Source organism: Malus domestica, chromosome 03, assembly GCF_042453785.1.
Source record: "Malus domestica chromosome 03, GDT2T_hap1".
In the NCBI taxonomy this organism is placed as follows: Eukaryota; Viridiplantae; Streptophyta; class Magnoliopsida; order Rosales; family Rosaceae; genus Malus; species Malus domestica.
This window is the reverse complement of record NC_091663.1, coordinates 16,472,506-16,479,291: the sequence shown is the minus strand read 5'-3', so window position 1 is coordinate 16,479,291 and position 6,786 is coordinate 16,472,506. Positions and strand designations below refer to the sequence as shown.

General features: G+C 38.3%; 1 long non-coding RNA gene across 1 annotated transcript; it reads right to left on the bottom strand.

Moving 5' to 3' along the window:
• Window positions 1-4,184: 4,184 nt before the first annotated feature.
• LOC139194454 (uncharacterized) lies at window positions 4,185-6,268 on the bottom strand. Its single transcript, XR_011579298.1, has 4 exons — window positions 6,128-6,268; window positions 5,814-5,951; window positions 5,138-5,196; window positions 4,185-4,304 (listed from the first exon to the last, which is right to left on the bottom strand). It is a non-coding gene; the product is annotated as an uncharacterized lncRNA (long non-coding RNA).
• Between the last annotated feature and the right edge of the window lie 518 nt (window positions 6,269-6,786).

Here is a 6,786-nt window from a genome sequence, read left to right as displayed (position 1 = left end):
AAAAAAACCTATTAACCATAACCATGTGGTCAAGTCCGTTAGCAATACTGATCCAATTTGCAATTTTGTTTCATTTTTCAGTTGAATATCTGTTAAAGATTTAAGACAAATATGTCCTTCAATCCTATTTGTTGTCTCTACCAATCAACCTCCTCAGGTCAAAAACAAGGCTATCTCTGACAGTTTGGGGGCTCTATGCGAATTAGATGAAAAGGCTCTCCTTATTAAAAAAAAAAAACAGTTTTTTGGACAATATATTCATACATAATTCAACAATCAATATTCAAACTTAATTGAAATCAACATCTCACTCTTACTAATTGAATAATCTCCAATTGCTATGAAATTATGATTTAGGGTTCATCCATGAAAGCATGGAGCACGACTAAAAGAGAGATGCAAAAATAGGCTTGTATTGTGGAAGAAAGTAATAAATAAGTTAGTAAAGTGGAAAAAAGTAATACACAAGTTTTTTTATTGCTAGAGAAAATAATAAATTAATACATTAAGTATAAGCTCCACTTAATCAATTGTAATATAGATAAAATCATATGATGATGATTTTTCTTTTCAATCAAAAATTTTTTTTATTAAAAAATTTATACTCATACGTAATATATATATATATAGGAGGATCAAAAATTTTTGGGGCCCTAAAAAATTCAGACCCTATGCCCTACACCTTTTGCACACCCTTAATGCCCCCTCTGGTCCAACAACAACGGTAGCCATTAACCTCTTCGAAGACTTCTCTCGCATTATACTGCATGGTCAATCTCAAGTAACCGTTCAACATCATGTATGAAATCGAGGTCGCCAAGGCCTTCGTTATTCATCCCAGGAATGTAAACGATGCGGTTGATGCCTCGAAGCTATTGTGTGAGATGGAAGTGGAAGAAAATGCCAAGAGAGAGAAATTGCTTTATGTATTGTTGGAGATGGGGATATTTGAGGAGTTAGATGGAGAAGGAGCTGTGAGTGGGGTCGCTGGGAAAGGAAGAGGCTTGGAGGGCGGGAGGCGGTATGTGTCGTGCGACTCGTGCCTGAGATGGGGATGTGTGTTTTTTATTTTTTTGTTTTCTTTAACAATGGATGGAATATATTGACTATTTTGCCCATGCATCTGAATGGCGTTTTGACAAAAAATTTGATTCAGATTTAGATTGCTAACGGACTTGACCACATGATTAGGGTTTGATTCAGACCTCGAAAAAAAATTTGATTTAAACGATGCGGTTGATGCCTCGAAACTATTGTGTGAGATGGAGGTGGAAGAAAATGCCAAGAGAGAGAGAAATTGCTTTATGTATTGTTGGAGATGGGGATATTTGAGGAGTTAGATGGAGAAGAAGCTGTGAGTGGCGTGGCTGGGAAAGGAAGAGGCTTGGAGGGCGGGAGGCGGTAGGTGTCGTGCGACTCGTGCCTGAGATGGGAATGTGCATTTTTTATTTTTTATTTTTTGTTTTCTTTAACAATGGATGGAATATATTGACTATTTACCCATCCATCTGAATGGCGTTTTGACAACAATTTTGATTCAAACTAAGATTGCTAACGGACTCACATGATTAGGGTTTGTTAAAAACTTGGTTTGTTTCAGACCTCGAAAAAAAATTGGTTTTCTCAAAAATATCGACGTGCTTCTAAACAAAAAGTCTTCTAGAAAAGCAATTTCCAAATAGAAAATCGCTAGATTAAGCTAACTCCAGATGGCTGACTCTATGATGCACCTTCATCAGTTCTTCAAAGGAAGCAAGAAGGCACAAGATTTAATTAGGATGCATTCACATAGAAGAAGAAAAGTAGATAGAAAATGAAAGTTCCACAATACTCTTACAATAAACAACCTAACAAACTCTACAAGCTACTTGTACCTAAAGGCAATCAACTCGGGCAAATATAACATAAAAATCTTCTTTAGGAAGAAGAAAAAGGCTTAACCTGAACACCCAAAACCTCAGCAGGAACACAAAAGCCTAACAAATATATTGGAATGTACTTGCTCCATGTGAAAACAAGAAAAGCAAGCATATTCTGATCTATATTCATCTCCTTTTGCTGCTTTCTTCGCTAAAAAAATCGAGCAAGACAGAGCTTTTGCATTTGGGGCACTTTGGATCCACTTCAGATAGCATGACATACATGAGGCACCGAGGACACCCTGCGAGCACCATCGCCTTGGCTTCGGGCCTACTCAGGTAATGCATCGTCTGATCATCAGGCTCCAATGACACGCATGCGCTGTGATCGATTGACATGTCCGAGGATGTCTCGGAGGCAGTTGGGGAGTCAACTGGTGATGATGAGTTAGCCCTCGGAGGAGATAGGTTCAACTTCAATTCAAGCCTTGGACCACTACTTCCTTGTCTGCTCATCTTTGTGTCTCTCCTTTTAATATCGATCTGAAAACCTCCCACCTGTCGAAAACCCTAACATGCAAATTAGAACACAAGGACATTAATCAACCTAAAATAATAATTAACATATAGTTGAACATAATAATTAATCAACGTCTTGCCTTGAGAAAGATAGAGAAAAATATATATACAGACAGTGTATTAGGCAAAATTACTAGATTGGAGCTATAGAGATATATGGGCAAAAATTACAGAAATTACTAGATTGGAGCTATAGAGATATATGGGCAAAAATTACAGAAATTGCAAGATTGGAGCTAGTAACTACAAATGGTTTGGTGAAGATATGCTGAAGGTAAAACCAGCTATATATAGTAGTAGGGTTGGGTCAGCAATCAACAAATATGTTTTTGGTGTTCTACAGTTGGACCTCTAAGCATCTTCAAAGGAGATATTAAATTTTAGGTGGAGATGTCATTGTGCAAACTTGATATTAAAAAGCTTCTAACCAAAGTGTTATTTTGAGACTGGAATTGAAGCCCTTGTGATTTATGAGTCAAATTTGACATCAACATCAAATTTATTTTTTAGGGTTTTTATCACAAATAGTCCCTAAAATTGACCCTCACCATCAAGATGATCCTTGAAATTAAAAATCAATCAATGTAGTCCCTGAAAATAGGTGTCGCAAATCAATGTGGTCCTTCCGTCACAATTATGTTAAAAATTCCGTTAAGTGCTGATGTGGCAAATAAATGGACCCCACACGATTTAAGGGTTTTTATCATAATATGGTCCTTGAAATTGAAAATCAATCAATGTAGTCCTTGAAAATAGATGTCGCCAATCAATATGATCCTTCCGCCACAATTTTGTAAAAAAAATTTGTTTTGTGCTGATGTGGGTTTAATAATTATTTAAAAAAATTGTCTAAAACCTTTTTGCACAATGGAATTTTTTTTTTCTTATAGTAGGGCCTACTCCTAAGAGTTTTCCCTTCCATAAATTCTAAAAGTCACCAAGCTTAACCAAGGCTTAAGAGCGGGTGTGGAAATAGTTTACAACCAACAATGGACGCACCTCGGTTATAACCTCATTATCTCAAGACAGACCTCGTCGTTCTTTGCATCACCAGAGCACCAAGAAAGCGCCGAACAAGCTCTCCAAGATTAAGGTTGTGAGGATGTTGATCGCCTAAATGTTAACAGTGATGTCCCAGAAGTCATTGCCAATGGGTCAAGCCGTCACCAAAGATGATCTCGATCCAGGTTCAATTCAGTGGAGAGAGTCGAAGTGTGTAAAGATGGGTGTATTGAGTTTTTTTTTTTTTTTTAGAGAATAAAGAGCGAAAGAGGTATAGAAATGTGGACTGGGATCGGAGGTGATTGCAGGATTGAGTTTTTGGGTAGACAATTTTTTTATTAACTATTAAATTATTAAACCTATTTGTAATTTTTTTTAAATTTAATTATACTTGTGTGACCGATTTATGTGTCATATCAGCACATAACCAACTTTTTGACAAAATTGTGACGGAATGACTACATTGATTTGAGACACTTACTTGAAGGACTAAATTGATCAATTTTCAATTTCATGGACAATTTTGATGTCGCGAGTCAATTTTAGGAACCATTTTGATGTCATGGATTAATTTTAAGGACCATTTGTGAGAAAATATGACTTTTGGGGCCCATTTATGTGCCACATCAGCACTTAACAGATTTTTTAACAGAATTGTGATGGCATGACTATATTTGACACACCCCGTCCCGAATGAGGGCATGCTGGCCGTCACATGAGAGTGACGTAACCATTTACACAGTTCGGAAGCTTAAAAAAATACAATTACTAAGATGAAACACCCGAGGGTGAGTCCTACTTTTGTGAATTCTGTCAGAACACCGTTGGATTCCTCGTGGCCACCAAATCTCTGCTATCTAGAACCTAGAGGGGTGCAAAACAAAATTGAGTGGGTCAGTAAAACAAAGTTTGTCGAAAACATTTCATTTAAAATATTTCTAACCCCTCGCCGTAAAACCTGTATACTTTCCCAGAAAAAAAAGTATATAAACATATATATATCATCAAAAGCTCAAATCACAATCCTTCAACGCTTTTCAGAAAGAATATGCCATGCCATGCCATATGCCAAAATATAATATGAATGCATCAATATAAATCAGGTGAAATAATAAATCAACCGGAGACCCTATAGTGGTCATGTACAACTGATTCTATAGCTCAATATCCCATCCAGCCAAAGTCATCAACTGTGACCTGTACGGCACTACACTGCACATAAGTCGGAACTACCTATAGTAGTCTGTACGACTAAGATGGTGAAATAATACGCTCTAGTGCTTCTCTCATCAATCATCTGTGCACATAATCTAAAGTCACCTACCAGTCGGAACCCCTCTAATGGTCTGTACGACTGGCATGTCGGAACCACCTCTAGTGGTCTGTACGACTAGCATCTACTTGGATCCAAGGTGAGCGTGTGATGCAGGGTGAATAACATAAGCACTAACACCGGGGGTGCAGGTTGTGAGCTCTCAACACAATTCACAGCATCAATAAATCACATGAACAACATAAACCTCACCTGATACTCACATGTGCGTCCACAACACCATTTCACATATATGCATCATGTACCAAATCATATAATTCATAATATGCATGCATGGCATTTTAAAACGTACTTTCATTTAAACTCAATTTCTGGGAAAAATATCAATAGTATATAGGTATAAACAGAAATACTGCCCACTCACCTGGAGTTCGCCCAACAACTCCCTAGCACCACACATCAATGCGTCATGACGATCGGCGCCTAGAACAATAATCAAATCCAACCTCAGAAATCATATCGATAGAATATATAACTTATATAAAACACGTCACTACGTAGTTCGATCCGGAAGATCTGCAACTCAGATTTCAAATCCATAACTTCCAGAGGTCCACAATATACCTCTAGGACAACATCCCAAAATTTCATTACCATCCAACGGTCGGATCTCCGTCAATTGTCAAAATCAAGTGACGGTTAACATTCTAGTTTATGAACTTACAACTCCAATTCCGAAAGATCCGTATGTCGGATTCTCGATCCGTAAGTTCCTATAATCCTTAAATATTACGTATTACAACGTATCAAAGTTGGGTGACGATCCGACGGTTGAATCGTAAATTCACATTTTCACCTAACCACGAATCGAAACGAACTTAGGTTCAATTACTCAATTTACGTCCATCAATTATCAAAACTGAACCTAGAACCTTAAACACATGCTAAGAATGACATTGGCGGCCCATTAGCCACGCGCCGCCGCACGGGCCGCCGCGGGTGGCGGTCGGCCGCCCCGGCTCGCCGGAAAATCCAACTATTTCCAAAAATTCTCAAAAACTACAGAATTGAAGATCTCAATGAGTAGAGAAACTTTATACCTGTGGCCAAGGCCAATTTGGCCTGGAAACACTTCAAATTCATCCAATTCCGTGCGGACCCTAGAATTGGATGAGTTCCAATTCGACCTTCAAATCAACTCCACCGTCCAAATCAAAGCTTGGGCTTTGTTCCAGGTCCTAAGGGAATACTAATGGTGTTAGTAATTGAAAGAAAACATTTCAAGATTTGAAGAATTTGGACAAGAAGGTCGCGGCACCCGTGTAGGTGTTCTTCGCCAAATCACCACGACATTTCATGATTTTTGGGGTGAAACATGAAGAGGGAAGGCCTAGGTGTTGATTGGAAGTGGTACCTTGATCCAATTTGTGAGAAATCAGGTGAAAATCGCCGGAATTTGGGTGTGGGTGTCGCGGGTAAACGGGTTGGGGGAAAACCCGTTTTCTGATCTTCTCTCCTCCGCTTCTCGCCCTCTCTCCTTTCCTCTGTTCCGATTGGTCGGCTTCTCCCTCTCTCAATCCCTCCTGATGCCTTCTTCTCTCTTGTCCCAATTGGGCATTTTTGCCCAATCTCCTTCCTCTGTTTCTTCCTCTCACGCACACACACACACACACACAAACCTTCTTTCACTTATATTTATTTATTTTTGTTTTCCTTACATCCAAGCCATCCATTTAATTCTTCATTAAATCTGGGCCATCCAAATTTTAATAATAAAATTTATAAAATGCTCAAACTTCAAACTTTAAAATCTTTTTCGTTATAACTCCAAATAACGAACCGTCAGCACCCACACGCTCGTAGCGACGAGTACTACGAGGATATGTCAAGAAAACAAATTTTAGATGGCACGACACAACGATTAACCTCGAATAATGTGCGTACCTCAACGGGCATTTTTGTAAAATCCTTTATTAAAACTTTAAAAATTCTTAAAATTAGGGACGGACTGTCACAATATTGATTTGTGATACCTATTTTCTTGGACTACATTGATTAATTTTCAATTTCAGG